We start from the raw sequence: 23,982 nt of genomic DNA, 5'->3' as shown, positions 1-23,982 counted from the left end.
ATACAGATTTGGGCTTTAGACAAAGAAATTTGATTTTCTGAATGATCTTTTTGATTGTCAAAGTTATCACAGCCAGGCAAACAAATATAACTAATTTATGCTCAAAGTAATCTGAGTACTTATCAGGATAATACGATATTGGCTGCTATGCAGAAATCCTTGACCTAATGATGATGTCCAGCTCAGCTGAGGTTTTGATAATAGTTTGATATTAAGCAATTAAGTATATGATTAAATTGCAGCCCAAGAGTAATGTCAGAAATTGAATGCAGTCTACAAATTAGTTTTCATGTACATTACCTGCCTTATGATACCCGTGCAAGGTTTTAAAAATAAATAAAACAGTTTAAATCCAGATTGCTTTACCTCCAAATTATAATGAAACAATGAAAAATAGCCTTAAATCCATGCCTCTAGTAGGAGTGCTTAATGATGATTGGTGTATACCCAGTTATAGACTAAGAAAAAGGATTTGCACACCAATATGTTGACCACTGAACAGAGAACAAGTTTGTGAGTACAGCAATACACCTCTAAGCATAGAAAATTGTTAACTGATGAATAGAAAAAGTATTTAATACAGATATGCTTTGGGAACTGGTAATCATATTAGTACATGTACAGTTCCAATCAAAAGTATTCAACCCCCATTGCAAATCAGGTTTATTGTCAAAATTTACAAACTTTCAGCTGTTTGCAATGAACAAGTCAAACAAAAACAATTGAAATAGCTTAACCCAACAGATGCTTCAAGTGTTTTCCCCAAATTGAACTAAATTTCAACCAAATTGCTGATAATGACTACTCCCAGTCTCCATATGATTCATGCCCTTCATGGCAAGCATCTTTAGTACTTAGTAGAGCACCCTTTGTGCTTTTGTGACCTGCTGCAAATGAGATGTATAGCCAGACACCAGCTTCTGGCAGTGTTCCTTAGGCCATTCCTCATGAGGAATGCCCTCCAGTTCAGTTATATTCTTGCCCTTACGAAAAATTACTGCAGTTTTTCTGAAGTAATACTGCAGTTTTTTGGACATGAAAAAATTGCAATACTGCACTTTTAGTGCAGTATTATTGCACATTTACTGCACTTTTTTTTTATATTGCAAACCTACACTTGTACTTCAATATACTGCAGCTTTATTGCATTTGTACTTCCGTACAAAAATAACTGCAGTACAGTGAAGTACAAATGCAGTAAAACTGCAGTAAATGTGCAGTAATACTGCAGTAAAAGTGCAGTATTGCAGTTTTTTTATGTCCAAAAAACTGCAGTAATTTTTTCGTAAGGCTGGGTTTGCGCGCGACAAATGCCTTCTTCAAATCCCACTATAGATTGCTCTGCTGTGGATGTCATGGAAGAAATATGTAGATTTGAAATCCCTAAACCTTAAAATATGTACATTAATTTTGGAAGGCAACTCATTTTCAATGCCCCGACACTGCCCAACCATGAAATCTCAAATTTACTTTGTCTATTTAGATCTATCAGCAACAAGGCCCACAACTTCTTGTAATTAGCTGGTATAATCTTTCTAGGATCACTCGTGAGCTGTATCCCCAAATAAACCAAGGCATCACCACTGTTAATCAATCATATACAAATTTGCTTTTTCATTCCTGCAGCCTAAAAAGAAACAAAAACTTCTTTAGGACTGACCCAGGGAGTTGTTTTCCCAGAAAGCCCCACTTCTATTGAATGTTCCTGCCCCTTTAGGATCTGTGTAACTGGGGCATCACAAGAGACAGTATAGTGTTACACTGTTGGAGAATACACTGTGGTATAAATGAATTAAGGTAATATTATAGCAGTTTATAATATATAACATAACTTTGTTTCTTTGTCCACATCACTGGGGACATAACCTCCAGGTGAACGTCCACCAAAATGGTGGCGCTTCCAGTGACGTTCACTCCCCTCCTTGATCCTCTAATCAGGGGAGAGGATGTCATCAGAAGCTGAGCAACTGTGCAATACTGGACTTTTCCCCATCATCAACTGGAACTCATGAGACTGTATGCCTCATTCTGGTATCAAGATGTGTCAGGACCCGGGCGAGCAGGTCGGGTAGGAGTCCATGTGCAGGGGATACGGGGAACTCTGTCTGTACCCCTTTATGCATGGTGACAGAGAGATAGGTACAGAGAGTAGCAGGACTGGAAAGGCAGAGACAGGAGCTGAGGCAGGTACAGGCTCGGGAGCTGAGGCAGAGAGAGACGGGAGCTGAGGCAGGTACAGGCTCGGGAGCTGAGGCAGAGAGACGGGAGCTGAGGCAGGTACAGGCTCGGGATCTGAGGCAGAGAGACGGGAGCTGAGGCAGGTACAGGCTCGGGAGCTGAGGCAGGTACAGGCTCGGGTGCAGGTACAGGTACAGGCTCGGGTGCAGGTACAGGTACAGGCTCGGGTGCAGGTACAGGTACAGGCTCGGGTGCAGGTACAGGTACAGGCTCGGGTGTGGGCCCACTGGCAGGTAAGCCCACAGGCAGGTTCAGGCACAGGTACAGGCTCGGGTGCGGGCCCACTGGCAGGTAAGCCCACAGGCAGGTTTAGGTACAGGTCCAGGTACAGGTTCAGGCACAGACGAGGCCCACTGACAGGGCGGACGGGAACGGAGGCCCACTGGCAGGGCGGACGGGAACGGAGGCCCACTGGCAGGGCGGACGGGAACGGAGGCCCACTGGCAGGGCGGACGGGAACGGAGGCCCACTGGCAGGGCGGACGGGAACGGAGCACTACCAGGCCAGGCACATGTACAGGTTCATGCACGAGTACAGGGTTATGCTCGGGTACTGGATCATGCACGAGTACCGGCTCAGGAACGGGTTCAGGCTCAGGCACGGGTTCAGGAACGGGCACGGGTTCAGGAACGGGCACGGGTTCAGGCACGGGTTCAGGCATGGGTACGGGCACAGGCACAGGCAGGAACGGGCACAGGCAGGAACGGGCACAGGCACAGGCACAGGCTCAGAGCAAGGCAGTCCTACAACTTCAATGTCAAGGCCCTGACTGAAGGGCAGGGCAGGTCTTTTAAAGGCAGGGCTTCACTCAGTTCATGAGGCGCAGCTGTCCCTGATAATCAGGTTCTGATCACTCCAGTGGGAGGAGGGTGGCAACTAGTGGTAGCAGATGTATTAGCCTGAAGTATAATTCAGCCATGGTTCAGGCAGCCGAGAGTGGACCCTGACAAGATGATAGAAACCTTGCCCAACAATACACTACTAACTGACATCAATATTAATCTTATTCATTAGGTTATGTTAATATTCTTTTCATCTTTGTAATTTGAATAGAACACAAGTGACAGAGTTTACCTATCTCATAAGTTAATTGTATCTCTTGAGCTTTGAGCAATCATGTTAGATGTGTGTAGCGGGAAATGTCCTTTCCTTTTACAATTCCCTGCCGGAGGGTAGGTGGCTGGGGGTTGTCGTTATTGAAGAACTGGATTCTGACAGAAGAGGACAGGAACATTAAGGTGACAAAAAAAGGGATATTATATTCATGTCGTAATAAACAAGGATGCAGGATTTTAACTACATTAAATCACACTAACAGCTGTTTAAATGCTTTGCAATATACTGTTTTAGTCTGCAACCAATGGTTGTGTTGTGTAGAAATGATATTAATATATAAAGAAGCACTTCATATAGTAAAACCAAAATCAAATGAAATCCTATTGAATAGCACATTTTATGTTTCCAACACTTTGTTTTATATTGTGTTCCCTTGACTCTCTTTCGTTTAACATCTTTCAAAAGCTCTGTTTGTATCAGGGAGTATTTAGTAACAGAACAGGCTTTTGAAATGAGTTTGAATTCCATATAAAGTTTGAGAGATCAAATATGTGTGCCCTTTTCTTCTTCTTCTTCCTAGCATTGTCACTGTTTGAAGTGTCCAAGCCAATAGGTATCTGTATTACAATGTGTCTATGTGGCTTTCAAGAAAGGGTTTTGACAATGGTGAACTGTCTATGAAGCATAAAACAACCTACATAAATAAACTTGCCAAAGAACACATAACTGGTTGATATCATTGTACTTTTTTTTTAACCCCTGATAAAAAGATATTATAAAAGCAACCTTGGTTTAATAACCTCCCAGTGCAACAACATGAATCTTTAGATAGCCTTAGAAATATTTTGTGTGGATCAATGGCTTTCATCTTGTTTCCTTACTGTAATATTCACATTTTTTTTCTTCCGGCATTTTATTAACACTTTCATTCTGTTGTCCAAGTGAGACCAGCAAAGAACCCAAAAGCCACTCATATTAATTAAGTAAACATAACATGCAGCACGGATTTGTATCAAAGTAACATTAATTTTTTTGGTACAAGAGTTCCATTTCTTTTACAGAGAATTGTGATATAATGTACAAGATACATATTCTGAACAGTAATCAAAAATATGTGTTGCAAAGCACATTCCTAGAAACATTTTTGCATATAATTTAGCTTTGTGACAATGTTGTTTCAGCAACATGAAAATCCCTATGTTCTAGTTTTCTGAAAGTATGCTATATTGACTTCTGTGTTTGTATTATTTACCAAAATGATAAAGTGTTAGCTGTACTAAATTAATAAAAAAGGAAAATGTATTTTGTCAGAGAAATATAAAATATATTGTAATCGTTTAAGTAGTCAACATATATTAAAAGGCATTTACAGTTTATACAAAAGTATGGAAAATTTATGTATCTTTTAATTCAGAGCACATAATGAGCTCAATTCCATGCCCCTGACTAAATCTGTAGTAAGAAAATATAGAAGGTCTGTTATGCATAGTATATGTTTGTGTAGAGCAATTCAATGCTCCAGATTAAAATATAATTAACGAGTGGTGTTAGCCAAAATGTACATAACCAGTAAATGGTCATATCTGTTAATCACACCACAAGGAGAACAGCAAAACCACTTAACCGCCAATTAGAAAAGGAAAAATACAGATAAAGAAACAGAGAGTTCACACCAGAGGTAGTGAAAGTGTAACATTACTGACATGTGTTTCTAATTTGAGATGGCTGAGATCCCAGAATACTGAAGAGAACCCAATTATTGAGTTGGTTGAGATCCCAGAATATTATTCTGGGATCCCAAGCAATTTAATGCTCTCAGTATTCTGCGATCTAAACCAATTCTAATTAAAAACACGTGTCCCTTCTGATTAATGTTGATTGAAGTCTTCTATTCACAGAACTTGAAACAGTGTCATCATCAAGAGGTGTGTATAAGGGCAGTGTATGTGTATATGCGTGTCAATGGGCAGGTGTGTGTAAGGGCAGTGTATGTGTATATGCATGTTTATGGACAGGTATGTGTAAAGGCAGTGTGGGGGCACAATTTTCCATTCTTGCCTTGGGCCCAAAAGGAGCTAGCTATGGCTCTGGTGATGAAAGAATAAAACAGAAGGAAAAAAGGCCATAAGAGACAGAAAGCAAAGATAAAATGTTGTAAAAGAGCTTGCTAAAGGAAAGAAGTCCAGAGAAGGGACCCTTCCAGTATAATTGCTCCAGGGCACAAAGCTCTTTAATTCTTTAATTTATTTTGCAACCAAATCTATGAACCCCCCCCCCCCACACACACACACACACTGTAACGTTACCCTTCGCTGGCTGGACTTGTTTGAACTTTGAGTTGCTCACCCCCGTTTCCAGCCACTAGTGGCCGCCCTTGCCACTCAGAACCACTCTGACTGATTATCAGGTCCAGCTGCAGTTGATTACATGATCAAGACAACCTTTATAAACCTGCCCAGCCCTGCAGTCTGGGCCTTGACATTTACGTTTTAGGGCTACCTGTTTGGTTCCTGATCTGTTCCTGCTTTGGTTCCTGATCTGTTCCTGCTTTGGTTCCTGAGTTGCGGCCAGCTCCCCACTAAGTGGACTCCCAAGTCGAGTGCCCTGCAAGTGGGCAACCTGCCGTGTGCCCTGCAAGTGGGCTTCCTGCCGTGTGCCCTGCAAGTGGGCTTCCTGCCGTGTGCCCTGCAAGTGGGCTTCCTGCCGTGTGCCCTGCAAGTGGGCTTCCTGCCGTGTGCCCTGCAAGTGGGCTTCCTGCCGTGTGCCCTGCAAGTGGGCTTCCTGCCGTGTGCCCTGCAAGTGGGCTTCCTGCCGTGTGCCCTGCAAGTGGGCTTCCTGCCGTGTGCCCTGCAAGAGGGCTTCTAGCCGTGTGTGCCCCAACCCGAGGGCTTCTAGCCGTGTGTGCCCCAACCCGAGGGCTTCTAGCCGTGTGTGCCCCAACCCGAGGGCTTCTAGCCGTGTGTGCCCCAACCCGAGGGCTTCCTGCCGTGTGTGCCCCAACCCGAGGGCTTCCTGCCGTGTGTGCCCCAACCCGAGGGCTTCATGCCAAGTGACTTTCCTTGTTTAGATTGTTGTACCATCATATTCAATACAACTCTTAATCCTGATCTTCTGTCTGTGGTTTATTTCCTGCACCTGTCTGTAACAACCCCAGGCCATCATGCATCGTGGGGTACAGACAGAGCCCCTCGTATCCCCTGCACCTGGGCTCCTATCAGACCTGCTCCCCCGGTTCGTGACACACACACAAGTGTCTCAAAACCTCAAAATGTTGGCTGGGAATCGCGTGTCCTACAGTCTGGAAGTATCAATAATATGTATAGAATGTATTCTTAAGTGAAACTGTTGGTAATTGCATCATTCTTCATTTCAATGTCTCCAGACCCAATTGCAAAAGTATATCTTGGTACACCAGAAAGTCTCATAAAATGCCTCATTCTTAACTTACCTATGACTCTGATTATGTTCCCTAAAATAAAAGCATGTCTTTGGCTATTTGAAAGGGAGATAGGAAGTATTGTTCTCCCACTAATGTTGAGTCTTTTATTTGAGTGCTGATACCCCACTTAAAATGTATAAAATTTTCTATTGCATTCCTGTGTTTGCCAAACCTGACTGTCAACACTATTACACTCACCCTTTTGGGAATAAAAAGGTAAGACTGAGGCTGTAAAATGTGACTGTGTAGCTATTTCAGTTTTTGTAGTATATGGAGGAAAACTATGCTATTGAATCTTGGGTATTTAGAGTGAATTCTCAGGAGCACTCATTCACATTCAACATTGAATTCATTATATTTATCCATGAGCAGAATGTCAGCTTTCAGCCCCAGTGACAAACACAACTCGATGACATTGTAATAATGAAGTCCATTAATAATGCTGCTATAGAATTTGCTCCAACAAGCTCAATGCACATAGGAAAACTCTGGTCTAACACACACTGGAAAATATAGGCTTTGGCTGTATATGTATCCCACAAACAAGCTAGTATGTAAAGGATTAAATCATATTGGGAATACTACCTATGCACTTGTATCATAATATCTCTGTAGCAATATACAAATTGACAAGTAATACATGATTCCCAAATAATAAAGAAAGGCAACACCAGGTTCTGAAATTCCTCAAATGAAACTTAAATAGACTCTGGTTTACCATAGATGAAACTATTATGATATTGGTTGTATTTGGACAACCTAATAAATTCTTTTGAGGGTCTAATGTCAAACCAACAGTTCAGTCTTTACCAGGGACAGTCTGACAATGAGGAGGAAACACTGGCATTTTAAGGCTGGTGGCTGCCTGATCTGGCACTCTGGGACGCTGATGAAAGTTTGTTTCAATACAATATGTGGTTTAAGAGGGGACATTTAAATGTTTTAAAATATTTTTTTCTGATTGAATTGCAGTATAGGAAACATTAGATAATCCATTTCCAATGTAACTTACAACTGGAATTGAAAAGAAAATTACTCAAACCCAATACACGAAGAAATTAGATTAAATAGTGCACTTTCAATGAAATATACGCAGATAGAAATATCAAATTATGGCACTCGTTAAAATTAAAGGTTATATAAAATTCATTGACACCACAGTTCAATATAACATCGTTTGGTATTGCACTTGATTGCTTGCTGGTTCAACTACTAAAGGGACTCTTGAGACTAGCAGTATTAAAAGGCTCCTACATATTTCATGTCAAAAAGACTTCCAAGCATAGTCTGACAATTGTGTTATGTTAAGCAAAACTTGTTACCAATTCACATGAAAATGTTCTGTTTGTATATAAGTAAAATAAGATATTTCATGGAATTATAATAATGGAAATTGGGTTTTACTATTTGTTAATTTTTCATTAATATACATCTCCACTTCTGTCCTATGCCTATCACAGCTCCCACAAGGACCCCCTATTTTCTATATAGATCTTCTCTGTCTACCCTAAAATCCTTATCATAGTCTCCTTTCATCATTTTTTAACCATCGTACTATTGAACTTACCCTGTGGCAAAGGTTAACTGCTTTGACATACAGAGTGTTTCAAATGTGAAGACATTTTTAGACACATTTTCATATTCTCTGATGAAGGACATAGTGTAGTAGTTGACTTTAATGAAATGTATATATGGGCATGTCCTCCTAACACCTAATGATGGTCAATAGGAGAGTCTTTGTTAGGAATTTCACTCATATTTCAAATAATTGATTTATTTATAAAAGGGCAAATATATCATTGGCATAACTTTGCCCTATATTGGCATTTTTTTTTCTATAAGATGGCCCTATATGCCTGTAGATATTTTCTTTTAGTTACTTCTTTGTCTTAACCCCTTCACAATTGCTGATGTTCCAGGTCACAAAAAAATGGCCTACAGGACCATTGCCGTATCTGGTATGTCAACAGTTAAAAAACCCTCCCAGGTCACCATAATTGATGCAATCACAGGGGTATTGCTGTTACTGACTACTCCATGACTCAGGCAGTCGGTCTACAGTTGATCCCTGCATTTCAGTACAGGTTTTCGCTTGTACATCAAATCATATTGTCTCCATTCGCTGTCTCTCTCCTCCTCGCCGTGACTGTGAGCTAGAGAAAGACAGAGGTCTGTTGGGATTGGAGGATCCCAATTATACTGGCCCGGGAAGCTGTAGACCATCTTAGCGCTTAAGTGGCCAACCTACTAGATGCTTCACAGCTGAGAGTCACAAGTTGATTCTTAGTTTAAGGTGGGTAGTCTCACCATTAGACCCACCGCTAGCACCGATTCTCTTACCTCTGACCCTTCCCTCCTGCCACAACAAAGTTGTCCTGATTTGGACAACTGAAACGTTGGACTCTGACAGCAATTTAATTGATGGGACAAAATCAGGTTGCTCTGATTTATTACTTATTTATTGACACACTTTACACATGTAATTGGCATTTCAATATCTCAAGAATATTTAACTAAATTTAAATGTTTATACAACCTCATACCACAGAACCACAGAGTAAAGCCAACCAAAGCCTATGGGCATAAAACATACGCAAACAGAGTGAAAGAACACTTTATCTGTATGCATGAGATGGGATTTATACCTCAACGGGTGCATATACAGATAACTATCAAAGGTATACTGAATCCATATTTAAAAACACTGTTTAAACATCTTAATGATGATAATTAGAATGAACTTATCCTTGAGGGGTTGACATTTAACATATTTCAAAACTTCAAACATTTCCTTGTTTGCAACTTAATTTAGTTTGATAGTTAATAAAAGCACTTAAACACAGGAAAGTGATGTGGTGTCTTCATTCAGTGAAACCTATTGTGATGTCCATGCTGATTGAAGTCTACATCTATAATCATTCTTACACATTTAATTAGTCCAATGCATTAATAAATTTTGAGAAGAAAATTTACTTGCTTTGATCACAAGCACTCTTATTTTCAGCATCAAAAGAAGGTGAATGTAACATGTCTATTTTCTTTCATGCATCCACAAAAGGAAGAGAATGGTGAGAAAAGATATGTTGATCTGCGCCTGCATATATAAAACATGGAGAATTAGGACTCAGTACTTTCTTAATGACTTGGTCTAAATTCCTTATAGAGTGTCACACTATCATAAAAATAACTTATTGCGTTTCACATATTAGTGTAAACATCAGTTAATTGTAAAGATTTATCCATTATAGGGATCTGATCTAAGTCAATTACTCACAGATGATGTTAGAAGGAAACACACAGGCTGAAGAGGAATCATGTTCCACATGGAGTTTCTAATGACCTACCAATGGAGCCCAAAGTTAACATTGTTTTATATTCTGAGTGGACCATGCAAGTGTGCAAGCATGTATGGAAATACTGAAATATTGTAACTTGAATTCACTATACGAAAAATACTATGTTATAACTAGTGGCGAGAACAGTGTTCTGAACTGGGGTTAGATACTGCATGGTAACGGTCATATAAACAATATTAACTTATTTATTAACATTAACATTCCAGTAATGAAGGGGAGTAAAAATAAAGTAATGGGTTGGGATGATTCTAAAAATTACTGTACCTTTTATATGCTGCATAACAAAATCAGTAAATGGACATATTATGATATGCATAGGTTGTATAGGATGACCATAACAACCTTTTTTCTCCAAGACATACGGTATTTCATGTGTTGCAACAAGCATATGTGAAGTCCTGCCCTGCAGTATGCGGAATTAATATACCCAGCTAATGGGATCAGTTACTTAGTTGCACATCCCATATGCTGCAAGGTAGATGTTGCTGACTACAAAATAACATGTGTATTGGAAATAATGGCTGACGTAGTTGCCTGTAGGCAAAGGTTTTAAAGGTTAGACACTTTTGTAAAGTTAAATCCAGTATCTATGTAAACTTTTTCAATCTTTAAACTCTTTTCCGAGTTTGACATTGTTCTACCTTGGTAACAAACTTAGAGCCAGGATTTCAATGTACCACCATAACAATGTTCTCTACAATTTTTGCATTTATTGTAAAATCATGCATATGGCAATTACAATCTGTTTCTATTTTAAGACACTTAAGTCCAGTAAGCACCTGCATTAATAGACCATTAACCTTATTTTCAGGCCTTTTATTGATGACTATTAATGTCATATTTTCAAGTTACAGTGAAACTCAGATGCTCTAAATTAGTAGTGGCTCTTTTTTAGTAGTATTAATAAATTATTTTCTCTCTTTTCTCCCTCATCCCTCTCTTTCTTCCCCCACCCCTTTTTCTTTCTGCATATATATATATATATATATATATATATATATATATATATATATATATATATATATATATATATATATATATATATATATATATATATTATATATATAAATGTTAAGTGGGAACTCTGCAGTTAAAAACATTTTCTCAGGCTATTGATGGACTGCCAGGTGTATGATGTGTTACACATACACATTCCATATATATATATATGGAATGTGTATGTGTAACACATCATACACCTGGCAGTCCATCAATAGCCTGAGAAAATGTTTTTAACTGCAGAGTTCCCACTCAACACCAGTTTTGTTTAAAATAAATTTAATTTTTAGTGTCAAAACAATGTTAGTGTTAATTAAGTGGTCTTAGTATTTGCTTTATGTTTGAGTTTTCCAACATGCATAGTGGTTCCTGTGCATGCAGTGTGTGTACCCTGGTGTGGATAATATGGAGTTGGTAGTGGTATGTTAACAAACTGATTGGGTATGCTCAGACATTATTACCAGGAGATTAAGGCCAATTGGCCTTGGACCCCCACACCCCATAGGGCTTTAGGGGCCTATGTTAGGCACCTGGTTCCATATTTCTAATGGTAATACTGCATGTATAGGAAAGTAGGAGAACTTAATAAGTTAAAGAAGAAGGCAAAATAGACATGATAGCCTCAATAAACATACATATAGTGAGTACTAGAGTATGCTACATATCTGGTGTGCTAACATTTATATTGAATGCATTTTACCCCCACCTCAGGGTGCCCTTGATATTATAGCTTACAAAAGTTTAACAAAATATATTTTTAAATATTATTTTTAATCAATATAAAGATGAAAAAGCTTAAAATATAATTCCAAAATTGCCCATAGCCAAGCTAATGTAATTACTTGCATTATCTTTTTTTATTTTTTTATTGTTCGTAGGACTAATGTCTTCTCATTAATATATACAGGACACTTTAGTATGATATAAAGGACAAAGGACTGCATTTGTGGATACATATTAGATTTATAAATATGAGGGTACTAATCTGTGCTTATTGATATGTAATGCATTGGAAGCACTGAACAAAATTACTATGCACCAAATGTTCTGTCTGCGTAATGAGGACCTGTTAACAAGGACACACAGGGCAGAGTATGCAAACACACAGACAAGACAGACACCCGAATGAAAATACATGTCAAAGTCATTTCGCAACGTCTTTTAAATTAATACTGAAATAGATATGTTTTGAATAAAACATTCTCTGTGTGGTTCAGAAGATAACTTAAGTGCATTATTAAACCTCCCTTCATACAAGAAAGTAGTTGATCCCCAATTACAGAATGTTAACTACGGCGTAAACAAACTAAACTGCACAGGATAAGCAGATATGAAAAGATACTGGTTAAGAGAATGGACAATACATGTATTCATGAAGTTTAAGAATATCTGAAAGGAGTCTGGTTAGTGAAGCAAAATGCCAGCCATGGACTGCAAACGGAGCACATCAATTTTGGCAGTCACTGCCTACAGCAAAGTGCATTTGTGTCTTGTGGGAATTAATTAATGGGCTCAACAGACAGTGACCAAGAGCCTGCCTTTTGGATGCAAGCAATTTGTATTAGCTAATAGAAGCTACAATGGCATGTTTTAGTTATGTGCTTAGAATAGGATACGTTTGTATCTAGGTGTGTGCCTTTATATTTAAATACACATATTCATTATACTATTTTGATGTTGATTAGATAGTTACATAGTTAATTAGGTGGAAAAAGGCAATTTCCACCTAACCTTTCTTGAAGAAGGCAACAATAAATCTTTATCCAAGCTTTAAAAATCCTTCTTGACTCTAATGCAATGAAATTTTGTACTTGATCAACATTACCTATGCTAAATAGAAACATGTTAGGTATTAACTGAATAAGCCAAAACCACTTTACCTGGCACTGCATCTTGACTATAAAAACATTTCCTTTGCTTAACAAGCATTCTTTTTTTCCTCTAACTTTAGAGGATGTCCCAGTGTAATTCTGTGGAAAGATGCCCAGATAGTTTTTTTTTATTATCCTTGAATATACTTGTATATGGTAATCACATCCCCACCTCTGCATCTTTTCTCCAAAGTCAGCAAGCCTAGTTTTTAAACACTGTCTTCATAGCTGAGATCCTCCATTCCCTTAATTAGCTTTGCTGCCATTTTGGAGACCAAAATTGTATTGTATATTGAAGGTATATTTTGCCAATGATATTTGAAAAGGCGATATTTCATTCTCATCTTATACAGTGATTTCTTTTTTTTAATACAGGATAGCAAATTAATTGCTTTTGAATCTACTGCTTCTACTGTTATGGTCAAGTACTCCCAGATACTTCTCCTTAGAGGATTTATTCAATAAACAGCTATAGCATATATTTTCTTCTTTGCCAGATGCATGATTTTATATTTTTCTATGTTGAAATGCATCTGCCATTTTCCTGCCCAGTCTTCTTACAGAGGTATACGATCCTTCAGCTCCTCCCCATGTATGCATCCTGTTTTTGATCTAGATAAATGCAATTTTGCTAAAATATGAGCCATTGGTCGCACAGTCTGTGAGCAGCGTCTCTTCTACTAGCCAGGAGAACAGGAACCCAGCAGAGTCACGTGAATGCACATCACATGACTCTGCTCCCCTCCTTCTTCCCCTGTGGGCAGGGCAAAAGAAGTTGCAGAGGGAAGAAGCCAGGCCCCTGCAGAAGTCTGCAAGTGAGAGATCTGCAGTTCAGGTAAGTGGTGGGGGAGGGTTTATGATCATGTGTGCTTAAGGGAATGTGTGTGTGTGTGTGATAGCATGGATGTGTAAGGGGGGGTGCGGTAGCATGGCATAGAGAGGCTGTAATCACACCTCAGCATGTACTGGCTCCCTGGGCATGATAGGAGTGTGATTGCTGTTAGCAATTATATATATATATATATATATATGCCTCCAGAATTGCCGTTTAACCCCCTATATGCCACTCTGCCCCATGATATGCCTTTTAACCCCCTATATGCCCCCTATATGCCAGAGTATAAGGCATATCATGGGGCAAAGTGGCATACTCTGCCCCATGAAAGGCCTTTTAACCCCCTATATGCCCCCTATATGCCAGAGTATAAGGCATATCATAGGGGCAAAGTGGCATATAGGGGATTAAAAGGCATATCATGGGGCACAGTGGCATATAGAGGGTTAAAAGGCATATCATGGGGCAGAGTGGCATATAGAGGGTTAAAAGGCATATTGTGGGATAGAGTGGCATATAGGGGGGTATAAGGCATTTCTGGGGGCAGAGTGGCAAGCCTGGGGCAGATGTGCATAACGGGGGGGGCAGGTTGGCAAATAAAATGAAATAAAAACAAAAAATATTTTTCTCAATCATAGCTTTTATTAAATATGAAAAAATAGTTTACATGAATTAATATTTACTAGTAAAACTTTTTTTCCTATAGGCTAGTCTTATATTCAGGCTTAAATTAATATTCAGATTTTGGGGGGTCGTCTTATAATCAGGGTCATCTTATAATCGAGCAAATATGGTATTATGAATTTACAAGGGAAATCCAGACACTTGACTTTTATTCCTTGTATAAGCTGACTCCAGCTCAATATCATGTTTAAGCAGCACACATCTAACGCTTAAATTCACTGCACCGCCGAATTAAATATATCTAACACACATTTTATCCATGGCAGACTCATTTGAAAAGGTTTACATCCATTTCTGCAAAAGGATTAATGTTATCTCAGCCTAAGTGTTTTTCCTCTTGTCCTTGTCTTTAACTTTAAGGCAGTTAACATGATTGAATGTGCCAATAAAATACACCAGGAGGCTTAATGTATTTATACTGTTAGTCATGTGAAATTGTTAACTAATTCTCAGAGGCTTGTCTTGCATATTTTTTATCTCCTGCCTTTAAATTTAAACACCCCACATTCTAAGTATTGGTGTCCCAGGTTGTCTCTTGATTTCAATAATTTTTGGGATAACAATGTATTTTACATGTTCAAAGTGGCAGGTTAGTTAACAAAACAATATTCTACCAAAATACTAAATGCATCCATGAAAGCAAGGGAGATTGGCTACAATGTTATGCCCATTTGAACCACAACAAACAAGTGATCTATACAGAACAATTCTGATCCAAAGTGGTAACAACAGAGCAATTAACAGGAACATGCCACTTCCTGCCATAGTGACTGCCATATTTAGAACTTTACGCCAGGTGGTGTTGTCATGGGAGCACATTTAACAGATTCTTAGGTCCCTCACTGGTTTTTGGGAGGTGCGAGACAAAGATTCCTCATAAAGCTATATTGCTATCTTTGTTCATTCATTCGGTGCAGCGGCCACCATTTTAACTATATGTCTTGCATATTTTTTATCTCCTGCCTTTAAATTTAAACACCCCACATTCTAAGTATTGGTGTCCCAGGTTGTCTCTTGATTTCAATAATTTTTGGGATAACAATGTATTTTACATGTTCAAAGTGGCAGGTTAGTTAACAAAACAATATTCTACCAAAATACTAAATGCATCCATGAAAGCAAGGGAGATTGGCTACAATGTTATGCCCATTTGAACCACAACAAACAAGTGATCTATACAGAACAATTCTGATCCAAAGTGGTAACAACAGAGCAATTAACAGGAACATGCCACTTCCTGCCATAGTGACTGCCATATTTAGAACTTTACGCCAGGTGGTGTTGTCATGGGAGCACATTTAACAGATTCTTAGGTCCCTCACTGGTTTTTGGGAGGTGCGAGACAAAGATTCCTCATAAAGCTATATTGCTATCTTTGTTCATTCATTCGGTGCAGCGGCCACCATTTTAACTATACTCAGAGCAGGACAATCTCGCGATTTTAATGTAACGTCTTCTACAAGTTTACTTCTTGTTTCCATGGCAACCTGGACAAACAAATTTCTCCCCAAAAAAGAACAGGAACTTTCCGCCAGCGCCCAAGTCTAATTACTATGATGTATTTAAAAAGAACAAAGACATACTTCTAACTATAAATATTGCATTTGTTAAAATACTTAAAATTACTATTTTCATCACTTGAGATGGACAATACCAGGCCTCCGTGTTTAATCTCCAGGTACTGTAAAGGAATGATATTTGGCCTGTTCATTCCCTTCCCAAGTTATATATATATATATCTATCTACTTTCTATCCCTTTCAAGTCTATTTGGGGGCTGGTTATTCACCTTTGCTCACCCACACAAGCTTCTGATCACAGGAATGTTCCCTTTCTGTCTCATAAAAGGAGTTGTGGAGTAAGTGATGCTCCTAAATGGAGGCAAAAGCAGTCCTGGGAAATCCCCAGGTATCGAAATGGGGCCCAAAAATCTACTCTACTCTACGGTGCTTTTAAAATTAAAAACCAAGAACCAACCTTGATAATCCCCATAGTGTTTTTGACTAAAGGAATTACATCTATATATAGCTGTATGTATTTGGCAGGTACCTAGCAGCATAATGCTAATTCTGGTGCAACCAGAGGAATATGTCTGCTGATTTCCTCACTTATACCGCTTCACTATAATTTATTTTCATACATAACCACCAGTGCCCTTAAGAGGCTGATTTTCTAGTTTATGAGAATTGTTACGCATTAAAAATCTTTTTTTTTTCTACATCTTGTTTATAGTTTCTGCATCTGATTATATAATTAGCTTTTATTACAGCACATTAAATGTAGCATAAAGTACTATCCAATGTACCATACATTTGTATACCAATGAAACACTAGAAAATTATATTCAGTTCTTCCTGCTATGTATCATTATTGCACAACTTCATAGTCGATGGTTTATGTTAACATCGTACCTAGATATCCCTAATAACAGAATCCCCAATTTATTGGTCATTATTAGTCTAGCAGGAACCCAGGAATCTGAATGTGTTTGCCTTTTATGCCTTTTATGCAGTTTAGGTGTCCACTCACCTTTCTGTATATATGTTTTGCGGGGACTTTTTGCGGGTTCTGACCAAACTTTAGGGTTGAGAAGTCCCTTGTGCCACACAGGAACCTCAATAATGGTGTCCAGAGAAGGCTTTAAATGGCATGAGAGTTTCATTGGGTTAAAATGCAGTATGACTGATTCAGCCCCTTGGTAAGAAATATAGCCATGAAACATGTATGCCTTATGTGTTTTTTGAATGGTATTTGCTGGGTATGCGCTGATCTCTTGCTTTGTGTTACCTAGATATGCAAATTAATCCTTCTAAATTAAATTCACTAGCAAACCAGTCTGCATAGTGATGTTGGTCATGAAATGGGATGAGCTTTGTTATAAATGTATGATATGTATGGCACTAATACTGATTCACTACCTCTCTGCAGGAGAGAATTAAAAGCAACACTATAACTAAGTTTAACTTTAGTTAAATTCTAAGTCTGCTTTATAGGTAATCTGGCCATGGTTGAACTAATCGATTGGATTAATAGATTGATAGATAAAGAGGTTTCTCACAGTAGCAGAAGAAATACTGTTGGTACACACTGCTCTTTAACACAATTAAAATAGTAAGCTTATTCAACCAGGTAACCAATGATAACTTTGATTTTCATTGGAAATAACTTTTCAATCTTTAGGAACAATCACGACTTTTGGTAATCCATGGACCCATAAGGAATGTCCCCAAGGCGTAAAAAGAACACAGGCTGAGGCTTATTTAATATTTTGGTGTCCCTTTCCATAGTAGACTTGTGCATTTATACTCGGGCAAACATGAAAACAAACATGAAGGGTGCGTTTTCGTTGTTCAGCCCTAATACAGAAGAAACGAACATGGCAGCGGTAAAACGTATACGAAGACGAAGACACACAACACGAAGAAAAAGTTTGCATTAGCAACTCTATTGATCGCCAGCAGGGGCCTCCGCTGCCATCAACCAATGAGGTACACCTGCACTCCATTGGTTGATGGCAGACGAGCCCCCTGCTATTGACCTTGAGCCCCCTGCTATTGACCTTTAAAATCCTGGCGCCAAAGCTGCTACATAGTGTGTACCGCATTAACCCCATATTAATCCATTCTACAAAAAACGAAGAAAAAAAAAAACGAACACAAAGAATGTACATATTCCGAACCGAAAACAGGAACGGGCGAATGTTCGTGGAATCCGAAGATTTTTTCCCCCATGAAAACTAACATGAAGACGAACATGAAGAGTTGGCCGGCGCCCAAGTCTATCCTATAGGTTTATAATGTCATCAGTAGGCTCCTTTACAATTTGCTGGTGGTGGTGTGACATCATGGAGTGTTCCACGCACACAATTATAAATACCCTCTGCTGCAGAAATTACTTACCTAGGAAATAAACAGTGATTGTTTAAGACAAATTGTTTGGTTGCTGAACATATATCATCAATAATAAAACATTAAACACAAACCATTATTTTTATGTACGACAATAAATTTTTTCATCTATTTCATCATTTTAGCAATCTTTTCATCTATTCCAAAGGGTTCCAATTAAAAAAATGTATTTAAACGCTTTCAAAGTTATTCATTAAAACAGTTTAACATAACTGAACACACACAACACTCATAGCATAGCATGTGTATCAAGTACTCAATTTAGTAATCATAAACATACGGTAGTAAATTATTTTTAATTGTACTGTAATGCCATTTTGCTAGCTGTATTTAAGATTGTTTGCTCAGTATAATTCAGATTCTTTAAAACATGTATTTATTATTTGTATTTGCGAGAACATGAAAAATGAATGAATACTGGATAAACTAATATGGCAGCAGATAAACAAACACACAACACAAGGATTTTTGAGTCTCAGTCTGAGACAACTGCACTGAAGAACAGGGCCTGGGAGGAACAGGGAGTTTTGTCCCCCTGGGAAAGGACAGGGCAAGGTACACCCTGGAGCAACTTGGCCTGGGAAGACCAATGGCTTTGGCGCCAGGATTTTAAAGGTCCGTAAGCGCTACTCTATTGGTCGCCTACTTATGTGTGTGGGCTGGTTTTAACTCTGGTTCTAACTTTATCTCCTTTTGAAGAAAAGCATTGATGGTATTGTAATCTATAAGCAAAACTAGCTGTGGGAAACACTTTTTACTCACACAGTGCAGAACAGGCAGGGAAATTGAACCAATCTCCCGTAACCCATTCTTCACTTATCTCTATAATAAGAAAAACTTGGTTAGCTAAGGGACTAAAAGTGGGCTTTTTAAACATTAAAGCCACCATTGATTGGTTAATTCTAGGTCTGACGGGTGAGTCTAATTTCAATGACATTCTAGTTCTGCTTTTCAACCTGATTTGAATTCTTAAAGAGGGTGCCAATAATAATGGTGCAATGGCAATATTTCCTTTTTTAATTATTATGGTTTTTATCCTTTGGTCTTCTGTATCAAAATACGAGTGTATATAGATCAAAGCTGTTTCACTACACCCTTTTTTTAAATGGTCTACATGAAGTACAAAATACTAAAGTTTGCCAATGATGTTGACCGTAACTGTATGACATATATATATATTACAGATAGAACCAGATTCATATACACAGTGTCAAGCATCACAAAGAAGAGAGCCTTTATTTCTCTAAACTCAGCAGAGCCTGTACTTAAATTGCTGCTTTCATCAGAATGTCATTTTGTGCCTTACAGTTTCAGGCCACTTCCTGCTGTCTCCACAAGACTGTCACCTTTGCAGATGACTCTAATAAAAAATCTACAGGAAGATCAGGAACACTGTAATAAAACCTCTGATTGACATTGTAAACCAGTTCCCTTTTGCCGCACAAGAGATAAGGCCTGTGTCTCCACTGAGACTCTGCAAACGCATATTTTTACCTGGCTAAAACGAATCAGTGGTTTTAACTTTTCACAGAGATAGATTCTGTCATTTATGTCTTGGAAATCATAAACTACATGAGTGCTCACTGTGTAGTCTTCTCTTAACTTCTAAAACTTTTGCATAGTATTTTTCTCTGACAGATCTAATAGGCTCTTGTCAAGTTTTTTTTTTTTGAGAAACACAGAATTGAATTTTATGTTCAATATTTACTAAGAAAATAAATAACTGTAAAGACCTAGGTGTTTTACTCTCATAATGACACACTCCAGCAATTATATGCACTTTAATCCATTTAAATTGTCATGGTGGAATCTGCAGAATCCTGCCATATGCAATTGCGCTGTGTTAATAAAAGATAATAATAATAATGATCTGATAATGATCCATCATAGAGCTCTGTGCAGTCTTAGGATCCCTGTTTGACTGATCCATGTGCACCAAGTTCTGGTGGAAGAAGAAAAATACATCTCTGGGGGGTGTAGGTAAATACATTGATATACTATAAATGCAGCCATTGACAGGCTGACTTTTACACAATATGTGGCTGCTTACAACTCCCAAGTAGGCAATCACAATTAAAATCAATTGTGAGATGGGCTTTAGATGAACTGCTGATAAAGTTCGTTCACTGAAACAGAAGACAATAAGATCCAAGAAAGTCAAAATGTGAAAGCCCATAAACAAACTTTCTTGTCAGTCATGGCTGTACCAATGGCAAGATATTGTGAAAGAGCACCTGGGGGATTTGTTGGTTTCAGCCATATCTTCTTATTTATTATGTATGTGTTGAGTTAAATTTACTTAAGTCTATTGTACAGGAGCAGCTCACGTCTTACAAGGCATATTGATGAGACTGAGATATGTGTGTGTGTGTGTGTGGGGGGGGGGGGGCTCCTGTTTGACCATTAAGCTTTTTCCATAGGGTTAATTTTTAACAACTTGTAATCCCTTCAAAGCCCTTTCTAGTTTCTTCTTTGACTGTTATAAACGAATCCATGGTTTTCTCTCAGTTATCTTTAAATGAATTGTATCATATCATGTTTTCTTCCTTTACATGCACAGAGTTTAATGTAGATCAGTACTCTTAGCCTGGACCAAGTTTGTTTATTAATAAAACTGATAAAATTAATTTTTCTCTGAGGACTCCTTTTGACTCCAGGGCAACTAGTAGTAATTTGAAACACAATTATTATCTGTCGTAGGAAATTATTCTAAACTCTTTCACAAGAAAAGAACCTATTTCCAGCAATGCTGAAGTAGAAAACTGAAACTTTTTATGCAAATATCAAATGACAATTAAAAATTCATTAAAGCCTAAGTATTAGAACATTTTATTCTCTTAATAATCTTATGCACTTACTTTAGTGTATTATTGATTATATGATTTGAAAATAGGACAGGGCTTAGTGCCATATGACTCATGCTGCTGTCAGGAGCACCTGGACAAGGGGGTATCGGTTGTCCCCAATTAGTGGAAGCCGTTCTAGTGCCTGCCAGTGTCACAAAGAAAGCCTTCTCAGCATGTAGGAAAATCTGTGTCTACCTTGGTATTCTGGATGTATAAAAAGAGATGTGTGAGGGCAGGGAGCAATAAAGAGGCTTTTTGTCTGGGATACTATTTTGGTTGTGGACCGTTCCTGCTCGAGAACCTGGTCTAATTTAGGTCCACATAAAACCTGAGATGCACTTTACCCATGTCTGGTATCCGATGTTCCTGATATGCAGTCATATTCACAATACACTGTGAGACACAAAAGCTAAGGATAATGGCTTGTGTGTGAATATGTAATTGTATGGGAAGAACCAATGAAAGAATTAACTACTCCATGTAAGAAATATGAGGGAGAGATTAGGGGGAATTTCAGGATGTTCTTTTAAATATAGGTGTAGTTAACAGCTTTAATTATCTTGAGTGAGACATCTATGCTCAAGTTGATCCACACATCTTGGCCAGTCTGTAACTGATGAGGTTTGGAGTTTACCATCCCTTGATTAGATTGGATTCATACGGCTATTTACACTGTTTGTAACATCAGGGTGCAGGGCAGCATAGGGTTAAGTTTCAGAAGCTTAGTGCGAACACTAGCTAGGAGGGGCAATGCGACGTAACTCTAGGTAAGGTGTTCAGTGATTGGTTGGTGAGTGCAGGAAGTGCGTTCCATTGGTTTTGGCGTGAATCGGGTATATAAATTGCACTGCTTGTCAGGATTTACCTCAGTGCCTCTGCGGACTGCAAGGAGCAGGCTGGCAAAAGAGTTATGCCTAGCCAAGTGCCCTCCCACCTTCCCTTTTTATGGGATGTTTTTTTTGTTGTGGTGCTTATCGGGGGTATGGGTCAACTACCTATTGAGGGGGTGGGCTCATATGTATATGAAAAGGAGCCAGGCTATTAGGGCTGGCATATTAGGTTACATTTGGTTACATTTTGGTAGGATATGGTTACATGGTTATTTATTAATTGATTGCAATATATAAACCTGACAATTGCAGTTCTCTGCTTGTCTTTTATTTATTCAAAATTGTCCTTGCACCACTTATGTCTCATTTGGTTTTTGTGCATGAGTGTTATGTCTAATAACATGTCTTAGAATTTATATGTTACACTAAATATGTGAAAAACCACAACTATTTAGGGCATAAAAATGCATAATGTATGCTGCGTGAACATCAGCAGTCCTGGTAATACAAACAATTATCCAAATATAAGTTAATGTGGTTTTTGGGCCACAAGTTAGCTGAGGATATTGGTAACATAGAAGGTACAGTTATGTGATTTGATACCTGAATAATCAATACAGTTGTTGCTATATTTTAAATTAAACTCTGCATGCCACTTGGTATAGTGAAAAAAATGTTACCTAATCTGTTTCTAATAGCGATTCCTTAATGTTGATTTAATTATTTAAGGTGCTCATTAATTTAGTTGAAAGGATAACAGACTTTTTCCTTTTCCACAAATATTCTACTATGTAGCAACCCACGCTACCACCAGTTACCTATTACTACACTCTGGGTAAATTTAAAAACGGATTCTAGAGAATCCAATAATCAAAGAGCAGTTTGTTAGAAAAAAAGTAAAACTATTTTGCAGTTACAAGAGTTAGCCATTTAAAGAGCCAAGTTAAACAACTTGGCTGTCCAAACATTTATATCAAACATCTGGACATGGAGGCAACCGTGCCAATTTGCCTCTCCCGCGTGTTGTTTAAAGCATTTTGCTGCAGGGGAAGGAATATTGACTCATAAAATGGCAAATATAATTTCCTTGCCAGTTATAAATAGATGCTATGTAAATATCAGCAAAACACACACAGTTCAGCTTTTTAAACAAGATACTGATGTCTAACTTGATTTTTTATTTTGTTACAAACATCCACGCAAATTGGATATAGATTAGTATGTTCCCTATAAGTGCTGGGAAAGTATGGAAATTCTATATAAATTAGGTATTTCTAAAATCAGTACACCTGGATTGATAAACTTGGAGGGGATTTTCCATCACTTTACCTAATTTTGTGAGGATTCTGTGAGGATTTGTAAGGATTTTGTGAGGATGTCTCATCCTAAATTTTCAGCTAATTATCTTACTATGGTATCAAAAGAAAGCCCTCTCTCTTTGAAAAAACAATATATAGTTTACATGGATACACTATTCGCAGGAAAGGAGAATAATCGCTGAACAGGACATAAAGCAAAAATGGACTTCAGGTACCAAAAAACCCTGGGACTGAAGGGGTTAAAAAACAAGATAATAGCAATTTACATAGGAAAATTTCTATAATAAATATTAGACTCATAAAATGGTATATAAAACATGGGCTATAGTGGGCCCTGACTGTTGTGCGGAGGAGGGGTAGGCTTTTTTGGCAGGAATTTCTTGCCAGATATCCAGGGGGTTAATGTGGTGGTAAGTGAATGGTTGGTAACATCTGGTGGGAGGTTCTTGGCTGTCAGTACTGGGAACCTCAGGTCAGGGTGGGGGCATCTGGGTATGTCCCTTCCTTAAGTGGTATTTGGTTATGGTACCTGCAGGGCCGGCCCAAGGCAAAATGCCGCCTGGGGCGAATTTTAAAATGCTGCCCCCCCCTTATCTACCCTT

Source organism: Sceloporus occidentalis, unplaced genomic scaffold, assembly GCF_023333645.1.
Source record: "Sceloporus occidentalis isolate IW3139 unplaced genomic scaffold, rSceOcc1.0.p SCAF_162, whole genome shotgun sequence".
Classification (NCBI taxonomy): Eukaryota; Metazoa; Chordata; class Lepidosauria; order Squamata; family Phrynosomatidae; genus Sceloporus; species Sceloporus occidentalis.
This window is presented reverse-complemented; position numbering follows the sequence as displayed.